Genomic DNA, 22,821 nt, shown 5'->3' on the forward strand with positions numbered 1-22,821 from the left:
TCAGTGATGGTAGTTGTGTTGGCCAAACAATGTTCAGAAGGGGTCTAGTTCAATTGGGCTGAGTTCCTATGCAAAGAATTTTTGATCAACTCCCACGAGGCCAAAGAACAGGTAAGACCTTCCACTACGCGTGGTTTCTCTTATCCATCTTGCTGGTAGCGGGGGAACTGCTGGAGGATAGCCAGTTTCCAACCATCGACGAAGACTTACCAAAGGCTGCGAAGTATGCTTCACTCTGGGAGACCAAGGATGTGAAGCGGATTCGTGATAAAAATATTTTCTGGGTGCTCATGGAGACGAGCATCTAGAATGTGGATTAATAGGAGGCCGCGCCTGTCCCCCATGGTGCACAACACTTTGCAAAGTTTTGCAGACTTCAAGGTGGACATGCAAAACATCTACATCTAGGCGCGAAAATATCCGACCCAGCAGTGGATAGAGCTCCCATTCATAGCCACTGATAATGTGATCTTTACAGTGTTAGAGACATGGCCTCTCTAGTGGCACACCCCAGATTTGGCGGAGTTGGATAAGGTAGCATCATAGAAAAGGAAGGATGATGCGAAGCAGCACGTCACCCAACTGGCCGAGAGAAGGAGGAATGAAAAAGTGACAGCTAGGGTCAGGGCAGTCTGTGAACCAGCATAGGCAACTGTGGAGTAGAAGAAGGCTGCCAAAGTAATGACAATAGTGCAGATAGCAGAGGCCACCACAGTGCAGGCAGAGGAAGGCCAAGCAATGTCTGCAGGGTAGGAGGCAGAGGACATAGAGCTTGTAGAAGAGACCGTAGACCTAGGGACAACCTCTACACAACTCAAGTGGCCGCGCATTGTAGAAATATCGAGCCCAAGAAAGAAGGTCAAGGCCTCAAAGCTAGCTATCGACCCGATCACCTTAACTGAAGGTGATCTCCATGACATCGGCGAGATAGTTCGTGATGTCACTAGTGAAGCACTCCAAGACTTTATGATGGAGCAGCAGACTATGTTGGGGTCCCTGAGGGCACAACTGTAGGAGTTATAGGTGCGGCCCCCATAGGAGGGTACCTTGTCTACCCACGTCGCAGTAGGCATGTTGGCAGTGGAACAGATGCTACGTGTGAAAATCACCAATACAATAACATTTCCAGATGGAGTGTTAGTCTCAAAAAATGCAATGGAGTGGGTGATGCTTAATACAATGAAAGGCATTGGCCTTAACTTGGTTGCCCTTCCCCGTGACAAACTTTATCAGCTGCAGGATGGGATAATAGCAGAACTCCATGCCAGAGAGAGCTGCACAATCCAGGTTCTGAGCGAGGAGAGGATTAATATAGAATAGTTCAAATTGCAGCGTGAAGAGTTGGTATCGTAGAATAAACACTTGGTACAGATAGTTGACGATGCTTGTCGGTGCATCCTAGAGTTGTCTACTGCAGTGAACCTACCAGAAGAAGTGTGGATCCACTATTTGGCAAGTTGAGTCTGTGAAGCGCGTGAGGAAATAACAAGAGTGCAACTGGAGCTGAATCTCCATATTGTTGAGTTGCGGCTAAAGGCGCAGCCTTCCACTCCCCCAGAGGTCAGAGAATAGCACACCAGTGCTATTGTAGTAGGGATGGAAGAGATTGGAGGTGCAGTTCAAGACTATACCAACAAGTTGGATAAGGTGCTAGAGGTCGTCACTACGTTGCAAGGGGGCACCAACATTAAGCAGCAGGAGACTGAGCCATAGGAACTCCAACAATAATATGACAACATTAGAGGGATTGTGCAGATAATAGTCCTTACTCAGTGGCTTGCAAGGATGTAGTAGGCCAAGGCATTAAAAGAGCAGGTGGACGTGGCACACCAAAAAGAAGCAGTTCTAAATGCGCACATCTAGCCATGGATTGATGAAGCCTTCACAATCACTGTGGATATTGAAGGAAAGCTTGCACAGATTCAAGGAATGCATGCACAGATGTAGCACAACACGTCGAAAAAAGAGGGTTCAGACGCAAGAACACAACAAGTTCAGTAGGCAGCAGCGCAGTGCGCTATAGACATTTAGGTCGTTTGGGACCAGTTGGTGGGACTCCTCGCCAAGATCATCGCACCGACAGAGTGACTCGAGGGCGAATCATGATGTTTGTGTTGGGGGCTTGTTGGGCATGGAATACCCCCACAACATGTTTTGGGTCTCAAAGCCCGAGTTTTGGTAAAATAATATTGTAAGACTCCACGAATTGCAAGCACAGAACGCGAAATGTATGTTCAGTCATAGGGTTGTCTGCCCTAAGTTTTGTAATGTACTCTTAGCCTACCCATGGTCGACGGATCATGGGATTGTGTAAATAGAGCGAGGCTCTAAGTTGTAAAGAGAATTAAGAGAGATATGAAAAGGGAATGGAGTCTAGGATTGTATAAATAGAGCGAGGATCTAAGTTGTAAAGAGAATTAAAAGAGATATGAAAAGGGAATGGAGTCTAGAAGATAATGAGCATAGAGAAAAGGTCTAAGTGTCGTGGGTAGTAGTAGTAGGAAGAGGCTCTATAGCTGAATGCGTAGAGGTCTAGTAGAGCTCGTAGCTGAGTGCATGGACCCCTGTAGCTGAGTGCACAGGGCGAAGAAGAATAATAAAGAGAAGTTTGATTCCAAATCTTGTGTATTTGTTCTTGTGCTACTTCCTGTTTAAAAATATTGTTTTCTTTATTGCGCGCACTTATATGAATACTAAAAACTGTTAAATATAACTAGACACATACTGATAAGCTAAGGGATCAATAGTTATAAGGTTAGTAGTAAGGAATTGCATCATAACACAGAGTGTTCCTTGAGCAGGGCTGCATGAAGGTAGCATTGCAGGCTGCGAGGTACTGATAGATGCGCGTAGCAACATGCGCATGGAAAATCTGCGGACCACTGAAAATCGTCAGACATCTCTAGGGTGTGGAAACATGGTTCTAGCATCCTCCCATACTACTTCGGGTGAGACCTCAGTCCACTGTCCACGGACTGTTGCCGAAAGGGCTAGTAGTATCGGGATTTGTTTGGCTAATCATCTCTGAACCTGGGTCAGGCCCCTATAAGCCAACAGTCCAAAGACCGCACTCCAACCCCAATGCCTCTTTGAAAGGCCATCAACTACCCTGTTTCTATCCCTATATATTTGAGACAAAGAAGTACATGGGAAGGCTATCATTTAATGTTGTATATCATCATGGAATGGCTATAAAGTGAAATTTTCGAGCGTTAAAAACTTCACTTGGAAACCCACAAGAAGCCTCGCAACACTTACAGGTGACATCCATAGTAAACGTATTGACAGACTAGTGCAACTTACCTAGGGGGAGTTGAATTAGGGACTTTCTTGGATAACTAAATACTCAATAGCATTGGCAAAAATCTGTTTAGCTAACCCGTCGTGTGTGTATTTAATACAAAAAATAGTGCACCACAAATGTAGTGGCCTAGGAATAAACACATGGTGGGAAACATTTGGCAGCAATGAGTAGAGGACAACATTGTATGGTGGATCATCATGGTTTCTATAAGTTTTCCCTAGCTAGTAACATCAAGATTTGGGTTAATAATGATTGACTCCTAGCCATCAATGTTGGACCAAAATGGTTGTTTTTTAGGGAGCCAGTGGTTTCCCGCCCCTTTCTTTCATAGGTTTTCTAGCCTAGAGATGAGGTTAGCCTACCAAACCCTAATATTGTTGAAAATAGTGTGGACATGTTGGAGAGGATGTAGGTTTCTCATTACTCATTTTTATACAGCAAATTGACCTCCTCATCAACTCAGAGTGGAAAGACATGGTAGCTGAAGCAAAGAACAAAATCACATGCCCTGATTCCACACTAAAGCTAGCCATGCATTGACAACCTAGTTTATAAAGCTTCTCTGCAAGCCTAAGGGTGCGTTAGTGACCCAACTAGCTCAAGCTACTAGTTCGGGAACAGTGTTAGTGGATCCTAGTGAAGTTCTAAGGGTCAAAGGAATGAATTGACTCATAAATATCTAGATATTTGTTCCTAGATTTACTCAAGAAAAGCAGGGAAACATCCAAATTCGACCTATTTGGAGGATTTCTAAACCTAATGAAGGAGGCAAATGGGAAAGAGTTGAAAAGCATGGAAACTTCATTGCTTTTTCCCTAGGGAACTCAAAGAGGAACTTGGCAACCCTAACTCAATTGCTACATATGCAAAGCTAGGGCTATGGTGATAGAGGTCAGAGCATTTGAAAGGATAGCATACTTGATTGTTGAGAATTGTCTCAAATCTTAAGAAGTTGGTAAGAAGGGAGAGAGAGAGAGAAGCTAAAGGGGTAAGGGAAGGCTGGTACAACAAATGGTTGTAATCACTCTTCCAAAATTAATATAGAACTATAGTAGTACTGTCTACTCCATGGTGTTGCTACTATCATTCATTCATTTATCTGTCCAATACCTTGTAGCATGAGTAGCTTAGTTATATGTAACTAGATGTTCTTTGATATATTCATGTATTAGTTATCAGAGTTGTATGTTGTGATTATGCTTGTCTCTTCTATGTGCATGACTTGATCTAGAGCCGGCTTGGAGGACTTCCACCTAGCTACATTATGCTCTCTAGAAAATCTACACAGAGACTTGAGGTAATCCTCCTATTTTGCTTTGATAGTCAGTTAATGTTTATGAAAATTCATGTAACTTTGTGACGATTGGAGATAATCTTACATTCTGCGGAAGGTCCCAGGAAGACCTTTGAGGGTATCTTCATTCTCCATACACCGTGCATTTTATCCTATAGGAAAAATGGTGACTTTGCTGGGGACTATACATCTAGTTCCTGGTTTACCCAGACAGATCTCAGTTCTCTCCCCCTTCTAAGAGCTCCCTATACTTCTGCATTTCCTTTCTGACCCACCAAAAACCTTGCTGCATCTTGCCTGCATGTATTCATCACTAAATTGATCTAAGAAGCCTTATTTTTTATTCTTTTCCCACACTAACGCAGGTTAGCAGACTACACAGTGCTTTTTAGAGCACTGTGTCTACTCATAGGGAGCGTTAGTAGACCTATTAACTCTCTCTGGCCACTGCTATAGAGCGTTAGTCTCCCAAAACCTTTATTTCCAGTTGTGTCTACAAACAAAAAGGGATAGGAAGCCTACTCATGGACTGAAAGAAGATCTGTTACTGCATTTTGTTAGAAAAATAGGTGTCCTAATATTTTTTTTTATGAAAGAAGTTTTTTTTTTCTCTCTTAAAATCATTTTTTATAAAAGAAAGATCCACATTTTTTATTCATTCTTCTATTTAGCTGGTTAAAAGCTGCTTTATTTTTGGTTTCAAGTAGTTGCTAAGAAAACATTGGAAAGATATTCGTTGGTTATGCATGTGTTAAATGACTAAGATGCATGGAAAGAATATGAATATGTGAAAGACTCTCACCTGTAGAATACAACTTGTTTTCATCGAATTGAATTTTTTTTAAAGCATTGTCTTGTGCATGATTTATTGAGTCAGAGTCTCATCACAATTCATACGTCAACTCCCCTACCAAAGACAATAAAAAATTACACATAAAATTTATCTTAAATCAATTAGTAACTCTTTATTGAGCAAACAAACATTAGTTCAGGCTAGGATCTTGGGATAGGCAGTGTGAGTAAATTGCCCAAGATCGAAAACCCAAACTAGTGTCATTAAAAGAGAGAAAATTCCTGCTACACTCATACTACCGGGACGACTCCAATAAAAGCGGACCAAAATACGAGACAACATTAGACTATAAGTGAGGGTAGTCCACCTTCACTTGCAACTCCTTTGGGTATTATGTGTATTGGGGATCCCTTCGGGGATTTCGGAGCTGAGTCGGGGACATAGGTATCCTTCCCACATAGCATATTATCTACGGCTATGTCCCCCCCGATAGTGTTTGTGATTTGAGGTATCCTTAGTGGCCAAGCTTTTAGGGACTTACACAAGGTGACTGGGGCGGGTTGCTTTGGTACCTAACACAGACAGACCTACAATGTCTTCAGTTTTTGGGAGGGTGCTCATCTTCATGAGAGTACTTGGCCCATCAATCTGAGGTTCAGGCAAAGCTCAAGAGTAATAGTAACTATACATTTGGCTAGCCCTCTCTATTATTCATTGTGATACAGGGTTTCATCTCCAGTGATCGGTGCTTATTAGACAGGGTCATTTCCATCTGTTTGTTGATTGATTAACTTAGATTATTTTTATATTTTTTTAGGTACCCGAGCATTATCATTTGAGACTTTAACAAATATAATGATAAAATTTATTGATAAAAATTAACGGTCACCATGGCTACATCCTGCCCTCATCGTTAATCTAGACAATTGCTAGGACTTCCTCCACTCATTGTGGAAGATCCGCCAAGTTCTAGTGAACTAGATTCCCCATATTTGGGGAATCAGTCTCCCAAATCTCACACGGAATCAGTTTGGACAACTGACAATTCAAGTTTTCCGAAGGATTTCTTCATCGAAGGATTTCTTCCTCACTTTAACCCTCTGCTCATGAATCCATTGGAACTAGTCTTAGCTCCCGTGGTACCTGTACTTCTTGCTTCGGTAGTTGGAACATTTCCATCTATCCTGTCGATGACTAATGGGTCGTGGGACTTTAGGGACACTTTTGGTCCTCCACCACTTCCCCAGTCAATAGTCACCACAACAGCGTCGATGGCAAACCCTGCTATCCCATTTGTCCCAGGTACAACCACTCACATGACACCCTCTACGAGTGGAACCCAGTCGATGCCAGGTTCCACCCCTTTAGTGTCAAACTGCATACCTTCGACAAGTGCCACATACAACACTCCCTATAATGCTCAATATGGCACTATGGGCATGGTTCCCATCCACCAACAATATGGTCAGCCACCATTGTACAGTTCAATCCCCTAGATTCAAGTATCTGGGGGCATTCCCAATATGCACATGCCAGTAGGGAACGTAACAGTTCCCCCTCCATTCTCAGGCATGCATGGTCAGTCGCTAATTGACATGAGCGTTCCTTATGTCAATCAAGGACAAAGGGGTAGTTCTGCGATGGGAGGGAATCCTCAAGGAGGTCCCAACTAATCCATGGGGGCACCCTACTGACTAATTCAAATGAGTCAAGGGGGCACCGCTTATCCTGGAGGTAATTTTATACCCCAGTATCAAAATCCCCATGGAAATCCACACTACAGCGCCATAACTCAAGGCAACTACTATACCACGCAGCCCATGTATAATATTGGGACTCAAACGATGGGAGGAGTACAAGGCTCCTCAAGTCATATGTCATCGCCTTGGTCTGAGTCGAGGGCACCACACTCTCTGCCTTTCTTGGCAATGTTGGATATACCTGACTTGTACAAACTCACAAATGACCCCATATATCACAACCTACTTTGGCCACCGATCCTGCATAAGATACCAATGGACATCCACAAGTTCAAAGGAAATCAAGGGGAGGACCCGGGCACCCATATCTCCACCTACCATCTTTGGTGTGTTTCAAACTCTATGGTGGAAAATAGTGTCCGGTTATGTCTTTTTCCCCGCACCCTCACTGGAAACATAGTTAAATGGTACAATGAGTTACCACGTGCATCAGTAAACACCTTCGACACCTTAGTGATGGAATTCCTAAAGCACTTCCAACTACCTATCTGCTATGAGACTAGGACAGAGCTCCTCACTTCATTACGTCAAGATACCACCACCCACATCTCCGATCATATACATGAATGGAGACGTAGGCAGAGGTTAGTCAAAGCTCCCATCCCAGACTATCTCTTAGCGGACTAGTCTGCAAGTCCTTACTCTCGCAAATCGCTAAAAATGTCACTTTAGGTGGTGCGGTCACAGAAGACCAATCTATACGTCATGCCCAACACTTATATCTGACATATTCCCAATCTGGCACTCTTTACGACATAATCCCCAATTCCCCTCGTAGCTCCAATGTTTTAGCTACTCAACACCTTGGAGTACATGCTGATGGGATTGTCGGCACAACCTCTAGGGTTACTGTAAAATAATGTAGTGGTCACATTGCCCAGATGTCAGTGGACCCCTCTACCAAATCGACTGCTCTTCCTACCACTATGATAAACTCTGTACAGTCTACACAAAATACCAGTGGTAAGAACAAGAAGAATAAGAAAAAGACCACTCCTTCTGAAGAGCAGTCAACAACTAAATACAACCCAAAGCAGAAGGCTGCTGAGCCCTTTGATGATGGAAAGGATAAACCCGCCCAATTCCCTTGCAAAATCTGTGCTGAATACCACATGACATATCTATGTCTGCGTCTTCAGGAATGCATAGATTTCATTGCTAACAAGGATACTGGTAGGACCCCCACTGTCATGAATAATCCTTTCCCCACTCAGCAACAACAAAACCTTAAGGGGAAATGGTGGTTCGCAACATCCTTCAGCTGGTGAAGGATCTTCTACCATTTACACCTTTGAAACGGTAGATCTACAAACCAGAGCCAAATGTTATGGAGCTCCTATTGCTCATGCAGAGGAACCTTCCTCAAGTCAGAACCCACTGCCACCCAATGATTTGCATATCAAAAGGCTAGTTGCTGACCTTGTGATTCGTCGCCCCTAAAGGGGCACTTCGACGCATAATGCACAATACATCTGCACGTGCCACCCAAAACTACAACATTGCAGAATACTTGGTGCAAGTGCTGTCAGCTATGTCTGTGCTCAAAGTATTACAAACGTGTCTAGCACAAAGTAAAGATTTGCTTTCGACTATTGGTGGTATCGACCCACAGGATTCCATGCTTGCAATTTTCGACATGGAAAAATGTAAACCTCCCCTTTCTCACCAGCTTGCATTTCAGGTGCAAATCTTTTTGAAAGGTAAAGGTATACATAAAACTATCATCGAAGAAGTTTCTTCTACTTGCATTATGTCAGCTTCATGTTGGCTCGCTCTGGGTTCTCCAACCCTATCCCCATCGTCGAATTCCCTTAAAGCTTTCAACGGACACACTTTCATCCCAATAGGTTACCTAGCTAGCTATCCCATCACCTTGAGTAGGAAAATGGTAATGGTAGATATTGAAGTCATGGATCATAAACTCGACTATAATCTGCTTTTCTGCTACACTTGGACTTATGCCATGAAGGCCATTGTGTCTTCAGTCTTCCGTATCATCCTCTTTCCTTTGGATGGAAAGATAGTCACAGTGGACCAGCTATCCTTTTTTACCCCAGATTACTCTCTGTTACCTAGCAGCTCTGTACCTTTAGTGGGTGGCATACCCGACTCTTATGTCAATATCGGTACCGGTCTACTGAAGGCTTCTTCCCTCATGGGTTGTTTCCCTCTTCAGCCACCCAAGGTTTCACAGACAGTCAATATGATTTCATCTATTCCTCATGAATAGACTAATCCATGGATCCTAATGACTCCTTCAGACATTGACACTTACAGAGAGACAATGTCACTGTCACCAGCTGAATTGGCCTACCAAGCCATTCAATCTTCATTCGAATCTCTGGTCACTATGGTTACAGCCAACGGTACCACTGCCCCTCCCATAATTGCTCCTTCTTTCGATCCCCTCAATTAAGTCCTACCTAAGGACGAAGCTATTAGAGAGATCATGATTTTAGAGGAGCGACCTTGTGAGGACTCGCACCATCATGTTTTTATATCTTATTCGAACATGATGCCTCTTCAAATCCTATCCCCTAACATACCAGAATTCGTTTCCTCACCCTATACAACCATCCAAACTTTGGATGCAGAAGGAAACATGGGCAATATTTCAAAGACATTGCTCATCGATATTTCTGTCAAGGCAGGCATCGTAGAAAACATCCAGATTGGAGTTGATTGCAATCATGAGGAAATTGCAAGCTTTACCTACCTATTTAAGGAATTCTGCGATGTATTCGCCTAGTCTTATGAGGAAATGACTGACATAGATCCGTCTATTGTCGAGCATGAGATAAAGCTTTGCAACAATGCAAAACTTTTCTATCAAAGACTTCGATCGGTCCATCCCCGCCAAACGGCAGCCATAAAAAATGAAGTAGAAAAATTGTTACATGCTGGTTTCATCTATCCTGTTCCTTTAATGGAATGGGTTTCCAATCAAGTTCCTATCAATAAAAAACAAGGAACCATCTGTGTATGTGTTGACTATTGAGACTTGAATGCTGTGTGTCCTAAGGATAATTATCTGACACCGTTCATTGACCAAATTGTCGATGACTACACCAGTTATGAATCATTTTCATTCCTGGATGGATTCTCATGTTATAACTAGATTGCTATAAAACCCAAAAACCAGCATAAAACCACCTTCATCTGCCCATGCGGCATCTTTACCTATCTACAACTCCCATTCAGTTTAAAGAATGCTAGAGAAACTTTTCAAAGAGCCATGGACCACACATTTCATGATATCAGGCATATCGTTCAAGCTTACTTGGATGACCTTCTAGCCCATTCCAAGCATCGAACACAACACCTAAACCATTTAAGAGAAGTCTTTCTAAGGTTCTGGTTTTACAACATCTGCCTGAATCCGTATAAATTTGGTTTCTTCATCGAGTCTGGATGCTTACTTGTATTCATTGTCTCTAGGTATGGGATTAAGGTTAATCCCTATAAGGTAAAGGCAATTACTCATTCGCCCAAACCACAATCAAAACTGGGAAGGAGCCCACTTGCAGAGCCCAGCAATGGGCTCTATCTGAAATATTATTATGGCTAGTATCGCACTAGGAATGTGCTTTGTAATTTTATGTATTCATACTTTTTTCTTCCCTTTTCTGGTGTGATTGGATTGTTTTGATATTTCTTGGAGTACTTGTCTCATACATTCTTCTCACAATGCAGATGTCTTCATTACCCTTAGCATATGTAGGATACACAGATGGTGCCAGTCGTCACACATGACACGTTGCATCAGCTGCTTGGGTCATCTACACATCCAAGTCAGAACTATTTTTCTCTAAGGGAATCTTTCTTGGTACCACCACCAACAATATTGCTAAGTCCATGTTCATAATTTCACTTCTCACAGAAGCGTCATCAAGGGACATCTCCAATCTGGTGGTCAAGTTAGACTCCCAGCTAGTCGTTATGCAATTGACAAATCGTTATCGCATTCGTAATCCAACCTTGTTACGCCATTATCTAAGGGTACAACTCCTAGAAAGTCAATTTGAAATAATCACATATGAACACATTCCTCGAGAATTTAATGCGGTTGCTAATTCATTAGCTAACTATTTATTAGATTGGCATCTGTCTCATTCTTTATAGAAGCATGTATGAAAAGTAAAAATTTATTGAGTTAAAAATTTTACAAAAACATTTAAAAAACATTTACGCCATCAAAATACCAAAATATCTGTATATATATCTATATATATATATATATATATATATATATATATATATATATATAGATAGATAGATAGAGAGAGAGAGAGAGAGAGAGAGAGAGAGAGAGAGAGAGAGAGAGAGAGATCAAAATGTAGCCTTTTACATCGAAATACTCCAAAACTTGGATGTTTTATGTACAAAATGGCTAAAAAGCCCAGCTACAAACACTCATTGGCTACGCTAGAACACCTGCTAAAAATAGCTTATTGCTCTTGAAATGCTAAAACTGCTCTAGCTATCCTTCGAAGAGGAACCAGAAACTACTCAGGTACACCGACTGTGTGCCGTTGCATATGAGCGGGAATCTCCCTCATAGGAAAGGGGGGGACACCCATGGTCAAGCCCTCAAGGTTCTTCAAAACCTCACGAAGACTATTGGCATCGCCCCCTCTAGCTGGTAGTTGGACACCTCATGTGCGTTAAGCATAAAACTTCATGTCAGTACTTATTTCACCTATCAAAACATTACATAAATGTTCAAAAGCCAAAAAATACTTAAAGTACTATCAAAATTCATTCTCACCTTGAGGAACCCAAGTGGTCCTGGGTGGTAGCATCAAGTCCAGGTTGCCGGTAAAGTCCATGCCCTCATACGCATAGTCATCTATCATCACAATTTGGCCACAAAGCCACTAGAAGAAATCTTCCTTGAAGAAATGCTGAATCGGTCCTCCTCCTGTGTGAGGATCGAGTGATGACTAGTGACCCTACCTTGGATCCCTCGGATCAAGGGGACCTAAGCTCATCCTTGGGTGCATAACAGGCACCCTCTCAAGAAATAATGAAACTATGATAGTGCCATACCCAAAACTGTGTTGGGTACGAGTCTTGCATGTCGTTAACTCTGCCTTCAACTAGCGAAGCAATGCTTCACACCAGTTGAACATCTGTGGCTGGACACAGTCAACTGCAAGCAACAGTTTGACCTTTGTTGCAATGTGGGCACTCTTTGACCCTGCCAACTGCACAATCAACCATAAAATTGCCCTCATAGACCTGGACCTTATCCTCTCTATGGGGACTCTGATGCTGACTAGTCCGCTCTCAGGGATGCAGTAGGATTGCACTATCTCTAGGGTAGATTGTGGATCTGGCCTACCACTGGTGAGGTTTTCCTGTGCCCCATGGCATGAAAAACCAGTTAAAAAGTATATGTCATCAAGGTCAATAACCAGTTCCTAATCTCCAATCCTGAACACTTGCTTGTGTTCATACCAACGCTGTATAATCCATCTCAATAAATCCTCCTGCGCTTTCATCAGCTCCAACATTGCATACTTCAGTAAACCATAGCGGTGCAATGCAAGTATGCATACTGGATCATTTCACATCAACAATTCCTAGCTATCATGGGCCCGTTCTCTCCATAGGCTAGTCATTGTGGCCTAAAACCTACACAAAATAACCCTAAAAATAGTCAAAATGGGGCAAAATAGCTTCAGGAATCCTTGCATGAGGTTTCTAATTGTGCCATTTAGCTCTAATGCTACCTCCAGTGATACACATGGAGGATTAATGCCCTCCAGTAGCTTGTACAGAGCGTTTAACGCTCCCTACAGACCATTTGGAGGGCGTTAGTGCGCAAACAGGGCTTTAGGGCACCTCAGATCTGCAAAATTCCACCCCTGAAACTATTAAGAAAGATTAAGAAATTCATAGAGCAAGGTTTTAGCCACTACCTAGGATTGACAACACGTTGAATGGTCCGTGGAAAATCTGCTCCTCTTTAGCTCCAAATTGCCTTCACAAATCTCAAATAGTAAAAATGGTGAATGTGAAAGCTCAAAACATTTCCTTATATTTAGTTTTGGAGACATGATTTTTTGAAATCGTTAAAGAGGAAGTAGTCCATTCTCCATGATTTTTTATCATGCATGAACCCATATGATAGGAATTGCTGCCTTTTATACTTTTTTTCCGCTTTTTTGATGAAAGTACATTCAAGAATGAAAAGCAGTAAAAGCTGCATTAAATTCTCAAAAGAGCGTTGTTCTTTTATGGGATATTTTATTACTCTAAAAAATCAAAAAATCCTCGAGTTTTTCATCATTGTGCTCGTAAAATATATATGACGATGGTTTGAGCAACTCTTTTTCGCTCTTTTTCTAGCTCATTAAATTGAAAAGGACCATTAGATCATTCTTTTTAGGCACTTTTTTCTCGCTCAATAAACTGAAAAAATGCTGAGTTTTGTATTTAGGCTCGTTAAATATTTATAACGATGACCTGAGCTTTCTTTTAGGTACTTTTCTCGCTCATTAAACTGAAAAATCCCGAGTTTTTGTCATCGGGTTCGTTAAAAATTTATGGTAGCAACAAGAGCACTTTCCTTTTTGGGACCATTTGTTGCTCTTAAATCGAAAAATCCCCAAGCTTTTCCCCTCCTTTGGGCTCGTTAAATCTACGAAGGAGGACTGAGTAGTTCTTTTACCTCTTTTTCCTAGCTCACTAAAATGAAAAAGATGCCTTGACTTTTCTTCATTTGACTTGTTAAAATTTGATGAAGGTATTGAGTTTGTCGTCGTGTGACTCATTAAAAATTCACGATGAAAAATGAGTTTAGTCTGTCTCCTCGTACTTGTAACAAAATGACGTCGATATCTATTGAACATAGGTTTCTCCTTATCTGGATTCAATGGATTAACTCATGGAAAAGTAACCAATCTGGGTATACTATTAATCTTTTGTCGCACCCGGTTAACAACTATGACAAAGGAACCACCATGGAGTTGCTCTTTACGATCTTTTTAGACTCTCTAAATATGAAAATACCACCGAGTTGTGTAGTCTGGACTCATTAAACTACACAGATAAGATATAGAGTCACTCTTTTTACGATCCTTTTCAGACTCTCAAAACATGAAAAGATTGACGAGTTTGCCTATCTGGACTCATTAAACTAATCAGATAGCGTATAGAGTCATTCTTTTTTCAATCCTTTTCAGACTCTTAAAACATGAAAATATTAACGAGTTTACCCGTATGGAGTCACTAAACTAGTCAGACAGGGAAGTAGACAATACAACTGCATTCAGTATTAGAATGCGTGGTTTAGTAGCAATCGTTCCCTTGAACATGGCACTTCCTCAGATAAACCTTCCTTGTGATGGCCTGTCAATATGAATCCTACCATCCTATGAGTTTTAGCCTATATACCCTAATGTTCTTGCATCTCTGTATCCTAACACTCTTTAGTGTTCATGAGTCTAGTGTTGCATGGTTAAAACCATTGTCATGCCCTCTATTGTTCAAGGGTTAACCTTTGTTTCCTCCATCAATCCATCAAGCATATCCTTTCATCATGCCCTCTGTTGTTTAGACCCAATGCTCAAAAGATTCCTCAAAAAACAAAATCATTCTTGTCTTGTTTTGTGTCGATTGATGTAAGACACAATATTGCCTACCTTTCGATAGATATCTTCCTATCCACTTCAACACTCTATCTAGGAAGACAACACAGAAAAACATTCAGTGCCTTGGTACTTGCAAACATTAGTGGCAGGTTGCCTTGTGTTTAATCAGGGGTTCTCATTATTAGCTCCTGGTTAAATGATTCTACGAGTGTTTAATGACAAAAGCATCTTTCACACTCGTTAGATTGTACTGTGCATCTTGGAGACCATCACCATTATTGGTGGCCTTCCTCACGTCTGTTAATAGTCTCCATTATTGACTGGTAATCAGATGATTTCGTGCATGTTTGACATCAACACATATATTCACATGTATCGATCTATGATGTTCGGTGAAGCAGAGATCAAGAACTTGGGAAGATGCTTGCATCACTCAGCCTTGTTTCCTCTCCCAAGTTGCGTATATTGTTTTTTGGAGATAGCTTATCAAGATGATTCTATTATGACACCGGATCTACATTGTGCTTATCAGCGGCTAGCATCGCCATATCTCTTTGGAGAAAATCACTCTGACATAGCTACTGAGCATGGAAATGCCCAACTTAGGACATGATTTTAGTAGTTTTATATATGTGTGTTGTATTAGGTTTCCCGTACCACCCAAAGCTCCAATCCTCTCTCTCTTTTTGAAGGAAAATTACAGTTAAGTAAAGTATTTCGGCCATCGTCATAGCCTCTGATCTCATACTTTAGGGGGAATCTGTTATACAACAAATTGACCTCCTCATCAACTCAGAGGGGAAAGACATGATAGCTAAACTAAAGACCAAAATCACATGCCTTGATTCCACACTAATGTTGGCTATGCACTGACAACCTGCTTTCTAAAGCTTCTCTACAAGCCTAAGGGTGCGTTAGTGACCCAACTAACTCAAGTTACTAGTTTGGGAATAGCGTTAGTGGATCCTAGTGAAGTTCTAAGGGTCAAAGGAATGAATTGACTCATAAATATCTAGATATTTGTTCCTAGATTTACTCAAGATTAGCATGGAAACATCCATATTCGACCTATTTGGAGGATTTCTAATCCTAATGAAGGAGGCAAATGGGAAAGAGCTGAAAAGCATGACAGCTTCATTGCTTTTGCCCTAGGGAACTCAAGGAGGAACTTGGAAACCCTAACTCAATTGCTACATATGCAAAGCTAGGGCTATGGTGATAGAGGTCAGAGCATTTGAAAGAATAGCATACTTGATTGTTGAGCATTGTCTCAAATCTTAAGAAGTTGGTAAGAAGATAGAGAAAGAGAGAAGTTGGAGGGGTTAGGGAAGGTTGATACAATAGATGGCTGTAATCACTCTTCCAACATTAATATAGAACTGTAGTTGTACTGTCTACTCCATGGTGTTGGTACTATCATTCATTCATTTGTTTTTCTAATACCTTGTAGCATGGGTAGCTTAGTTATATGTAACTAGATGCTCTTTGATATATTCATCTATTAATTATTAGAGTTGTATGTTGTGGTTACGCTTGTCTCTTCTATGTGCAGGACTTGATCTTGAGCCGGCTAGGAAGACTTCCACCTAGCTGCATTGTGCTCTCGAACAAATCTACACGGAGGCTTGAGGTAATCCTCCTATTTTTCTTTGATAGCTAGTTAATATTTATGAACATGCATGTAACTTTCTCCATACATATTGCATTTTATCCTATAGCACTCATGGTACATGGGGCCCCTTCGTAGCTTAAGTCATTGTGTTTGTTGTATTTCAAGGATCAAGTTGGAAAATTGACATGATTAATTAGTAGCGACACAAATTCGATAAGGTCTGGCGAATTAGTTTGTCGTTCAATGCAATTATAATTTATTAATTACTTTCAACTTTGGTTCTAATAATTGTTGCATATGGTGATGCATATCTATCTACCTACGCAATAGTTCATATGTATCCTCACAGATTCTTTGTATTGAGTATTGGCATTACTAGAATGGTTGCCATTGCCACAATGCCTTACTAATTAGTGCATGGATGGAATGTCTTGGAATGATTTTAAATATGCCTTAGATCTCTTTTGACTAGCCAAGGGACACATTACCCAATGGAATGAGGTAATGAGGTTGTTGGTATATGTAAAATGTTATGATGTGATTAACTCATGAATTGATTTGCTAGTTTTAATTTGATATCACAGTTATAAAATTATATAAAATAAAAACATTTTATGCTCATTAGTGCATGAATGGAATGTCTTGGAATGATTGGAAAGATTTCCTTGGCTCTCTTCCCACTCGCTAAGGGACACATTACCTAATGGATTGAGGTAAGAGGTTGTTCATATATTTAAAATACTAAAATGTTATGATGTGATTAACACATGGATTAATTTGATATCGTAGTTACAAAATTATCTAAAATAAAAACATTTCATGTATGATACAATATGAATATCTTATTATGCAGTAACATCATCTTGTGCAGACAACCTGGTCACATGAAATAATCCACTATTGGTCCATATGGGGATAGATTCCCACATTTTCCAAATTCCTATGAGTTTTGGTTTGTTAATTTGTTTCCTTACATTTGAAAAAAGTATGCTCTTAGCCAACGAGAGAAAGTTTGAGTTCATACTCCAAGACCAAAAGCCAGTTTCAACCAAGTTAATATTTGTAAGAAAGATAGTATATTCTACTATAATTATTGAGGCTACAACAATGGCGTCATGAGCTTTCAAGTAGAATCTAGCCTTAGCCCCATACATGAGACTAGTTACTACCCTTGGTTACACTTTAGCCTCATGTCTGACAAGATTTTAGTATTTGTTATTATTATAGAGTTAAGTTTTTAGTAGAGTATATATATATCTCTCTCTATCTCTCTCTCTCTCTCTCTCTCCATATATATATATATATATATATATATATATATATATATATATATATCTTATGAGAAAAGAAAAACATAGTTTCTAATGACAAGGCTAGGTAGTTGACAGTTAGTCAAGCATAAGAAGCTAGAAAAACATGATAAGATAAATTAGGACTGAGCTTAGTACGTTAGTGGTCATTAAATTATTGGAAATTTCAATGACGTAATGGATTGATGCAATTAAATATGATACTTTGTTTGATTCTAAATCTTTAGATTTATTTGGGTTTATAGGTGAGTATGGTAGTGGGCGTTCAATTATGGGTACTTCCAATGAAATATTTTATCACTGCAGCTCTAGCTCATACTCTATCTAGACCTAACCCTTAGATTTATTTTTCTTTATATCATTAATGATATTTCCCCCCTCTCATATAGGGAAGAAAATATACCCAAACCTAAGCTTGTATCATATAACTGCCTAATCTTTATCCATGAAGATGTCCCTTGTCCCATCTATATATGACCAGACTCTGACTAGCTCAAAGTGTATACAAGGATCAATTTGACAGATTTCTTATCACGGTATCCATCAGATCTAACAATAATAATTCATCAATGCAAGCCATCCTTTCATGATTCTAGGAAGACACTTTCTCTGATATTGGGAAATGAATCTTGAAATTGCTTGGGTGAACCAGTCTTGTCATCAAAGAACTGTTAGCTCATAGAGTCAATTAGCAAAGACATATCTTTATCAACATTACATGTTCATCAATTCATATCCAGAAGACTTGCTTCATTTTGCACTAGGGTTGGGATAAATGGGTTCCCCCTCTGAACATGAAGCCTCTTCATTGATCATCAATAATGACATCTACCACCAAAACTTCTGAATTTGGGACAACTCTTCTTGCATGCTTTCAATATGTTGTGAAACAGCCATAGGATTCTTGTCACTATCTTGGGATTTGATGCAGGAGCATCCTGCTCAAGAAAAACGTTATATATTTGGTTGACTTAAGGGATCTGATTCTTTTTATTATTTCTTAATAGGAAATTTTGTTTATTTTTAATAATTTGAGTGAGAAATATGTGTGTTAGGTTTTAAATGTAAATATTCTCAATTATGTGAGAATATGAGAGATGTTAGACTTGTGAAGATCTCATAGAAATCTTGGAGATTATGAGATCCTAGAATAGGAAATTAGTTGAGATTAGCAGTAGATTGAGAGATTCAGTATAATCTACTCATAAAGGCATAATTTATATATAGAACTGTTGTTGCGATCCTCAAGGGATCATTAAGAGATTTTAGGAACTAATTGAGAGATTTAAGTTGAGAGATCTATGGAGAAGAACTAGGAATCTGAATGATCCATAACTATGTAATTATCCCTGTAATTGTAAGAGAAAAGGGGGCATGTAGAGAAGAGGTGAGTATGGAATGTGGAGAGAAAGGCCACAGTTGCATGCCCATGTTGGAAATCAGGCCAAGTATTGTATATATTTGAAACTGGTTAATGAAATGCATTTTTATGTGTGTTGGAACATTGAATATCTCTATCAATGCGAAGTAAATATTTATGTTCCTATATAGAGGATGAATGGTGTTGTTATGGCTAGAAATTTCTGTGTGGATCTAAGAGTTACAGAGCCGCAGTTAAAGTGAAGGAAGTGTTATTTGTTTATAGAATCGAAGCTTGTGAGCCATCCTTTCATTGAACCTACATAGGAAACATTATAAAAGTTCCCTGTTTGGATGAATTTTATATTCAGATCAGTTTAGGGGCAAACCACTGGATCGTTGTAGTTCTGGTGCTGTTGTAGAGTTTGACAATAAAAGATTTTGAATGCATGAAAGTGAAAGCATTGACCGCTAAAGGTATATGGTGGAGGAACTTAAAAAAAAGAAAAACTCGACTAATCTATGTGTTGTTGTTATCTGCGAAAGACCAATAGCATTAAGCTCCTATTTAGAAGATCATTGAATAGCTTGGAGGTTGGCCAGCTATAGCCACAGAGTTTATTGATTCACTAGATATGTTGAGGAGATACTTTTCATGACTATTGTGTTGAAAATCTCTCCATTAAGTTTCTGTAACAAGAAAAACATTGTCACAAAAAGGTTGCGCTAGAAAACAGAAAGGTCACGCCAAAAAATAGATGGGTCATGCTTGAGACAGAAGGGTTGCACTGAGACAGAAGGGTCATGTTGTGGGTCACACTAGGTGACAGAAGGGTCACATTAGCCTACAAAAGCACCGTGCTTGGTAAACTCTGAAAACCAATCCTTCCTTGTTTATGTATAACTAATGTGAGCACAATTTTAATCAGAGAATGAGGGATAGGAAGGGTTGAAGTCTCTTTGAGGGATAGGAAGGGTTGAAGTCTCTTTGTTAAGACTTGTAGTGTAGTCTTAGTGATTTAAGGATACCGATTATGAAGTATAGGACTGGTAGGTCGTCATTTTTGGTACCAGAGGAAGTTAAAGCTCTTTGGGTAAAACTAGAACAAAGTTATGCTCTTGAAGTTGTATATGCAGATACAATTGTGATTATAGAAAGAGGAGATCAGTAAAGACTGACAGAACAAAGCAAGAAAACAAAGCTAGTGTGCTTTGTATGCATTTGTTAAAGATATTACACACGAAGAAAGGATCAGATTTTAAATATGACAAGAAGTAGACACATAAAGATAAAGTGTGGCAAAATATTGGGAAGTAATTGATACCCTTAAGGAGAATTTACATAGGAAAATTAACAAGGAATAGTCCATTCAAAGTACATATGAATGGTGGAACAAGATCATGCAGAGATCTTGAAGGTGATATGATATGCTTTTATTTAACTTTGGTTTTGAGGATTGTGTTTGGAGATTTCAAGTTGTAGACAAAAAGGGTGTTAGCAACAAAGACAGTTGAGAGGAGCTATAACAAAGAAATAGTTGTGTTCTCAAGTGGAAGAGCACACAAGCTCTTATATAGTGGCAGAACATTGAATAATTCAAACAGAGGTTAGATAGCGAGGAAAAGTGAATATTCTCAAAAGAAGTGGAAGCTTTAGAGCTTAAAAGAGCAAAATAATTTACTCAAAGAATTGTTCCAGAGGGAGAGAACCATAGATCAAGCTCAAGGAGATAGCTTGATAAGGTAAGGTATCAATAGGCTAAGCTTAAAGAGAAAATATTGTTGAGATATCAAAGGCATGTATGGAGAGTTGCTAAAAAGGAAGGCTTAGGTGTAGTCCACAAGTGAATGAGATGGAGTTCACAGAGGAGGAGAAGGTGATTATTGATAGTCATTGCAGAGGTTCGAGGAGAAGCCATAGAAAGGAGAAGGAAAATGCCAAGGAAAACGACATGAGGAAGAGACAAGAAGAGATTGACAGAGATAAAAATGAGATACAATTCCATCTTCAGTTATTGATGTAGATGTTACAGAGGAATAAGGAATACCATATGTATGGTTGGATTATGAAAAGAAAAGTCAAATGGCATAGATTGCAAGTGAAGTGGGAGCATAGATTGAATGCTCAGCTGAAGGAAGAATTACTCAGAGTAAATGAGTATGAGGAGGAAGTTTTGGTATGTGAACCAGAACATGGCCCATTTCTTTTTGAAAGTAATGAAGATACAAAGGAGAAATCTACAGAGGATCTTCTGAATCATATGAAGGATTCAAAGTAGCAAGAAGACCTGGTGGCTGAAGCATCGAGTGAGACTGCAAGGTATTATGTTTTTAAAACTAATAATTTGTGTATGATTGCAGGTATTGCAGGAGATAGGAAGCCTTTTGGAGATGTCTTCAGGACGAGTGAAGAGCTTGAAGTAAAATATGATGAAGAAAACCTCTTATATGAGGAAGGCTTTGAATGGTTGCAACAGAAGGAGTTCATTGATGAGTTACTTAATGGGAGAAGACAATCATCTGAAGCTTTCATGGAGATGGAAGATCAGAATCTTATTCTAATGAAGAATGAAAGAACATTGTCTCAGATAGGTAAGCCAATGAATTTGACTAATTTTATTGATGAAGAAAAATTGCGGGAGAATGCTAAGGCATAAGACAGGGCAAGGATAGCTCTTGAAGAGGGCTTACAAAAAGACAATAACTAAAATGTGGTGAGGCAGATTTGACTTGGGAGAAAAAGAAGACAGTCATAGGATTGAATGAAGAGGAAGAACAACTACTGAAATATGTTAAGAAAGAAGAAGAACCTATTGAAGACTATAAATAACATAATCATGAAGTACTTGTCAGGTGTTAAAGAGAAATTGAGTTGCTGGAGTATTTACTTAAAGAAAATGAGTATAAGAGTGTAACTGTAGTCATAAATGAGGGAGTGTCTCAAGCTTTTGTTGGGATAGAGATATGTTCTAGCTGCCAAGTTTCTGATGTACTGGCTAACATAGAAGAAGAGGTGGATGAGTATGTCGTCAAAAAGATGAAAGACAATTTACTTCTTGAAAGTAAATTTGAATATAAGATGCAGAAAATGGAAATTGAAAAGGAATATGTTTTCAAAGACATTAAGGATGTATGGATGGCAGAAAAATTTCAAAATAGAAGCCAACAGGTTAAAAATGAATGTGTAAAATTGTAGTAGAGAAAGGATTTGAGGCAAGTTCCCAAGACAAAAGGATTCCATGAGAAAGCAAAAATTTATTATGTTATTGAAGAACTATGAAAAGTGATGATGAGACAGTCTAGATGGATACAACTAATAGCAGAAGGGATGATCAATTTGAATTTGAAAATGATTGAAGAAATGAAAATGAACCAGAAGACAACAGACATGCAGCAACAACAAAGGTGCATAGAATTTGGACAATTACAAATTAAGGTTTGGGATCTCGAAGGTAGCAAGTCATTAAGACTTGTAGTTGTCACATTACTATAGAAATGTGACAAACCTCATATACAGGGGTCTATGAATTTATTTTTTATCGTGGGAGTCTGATGCAGGAGCATCCTGCTCAAGAAAAACATTGTATATTTGGTTGACTTAGGGGATCTGATGTTTTTTATTTCTTAATAGGAAATTTTGTATATTTTTAATAATTCGAGTGAGACATATGTGTGTGAGGTTTTAAATGTAATAATTATCAATTATGTGAGAATACGAGAGATGTTAGACTTGTGAAGATCTCATAAAAATCTTAGAGATTAGGAGATCCCAGAGTAGGAAATGAGTTGAG

This window comes from Pinus tabuliformis, chromosome 4_2, assembly GCF_031772625.1.
Source record: "Pinus tabuliformis cultivar Carrire ecotype Pingquan chromosome 4_2, CPIR1, whole genome shotgun sequence".
Classification (NCBI taxonomy): domain Eukaryota; kingdom Viridiplantae; phylum Streptophyta; class Pinopsida; order Pinales; family Pinaceae; genus Pinus; species Pinus tabuliformis.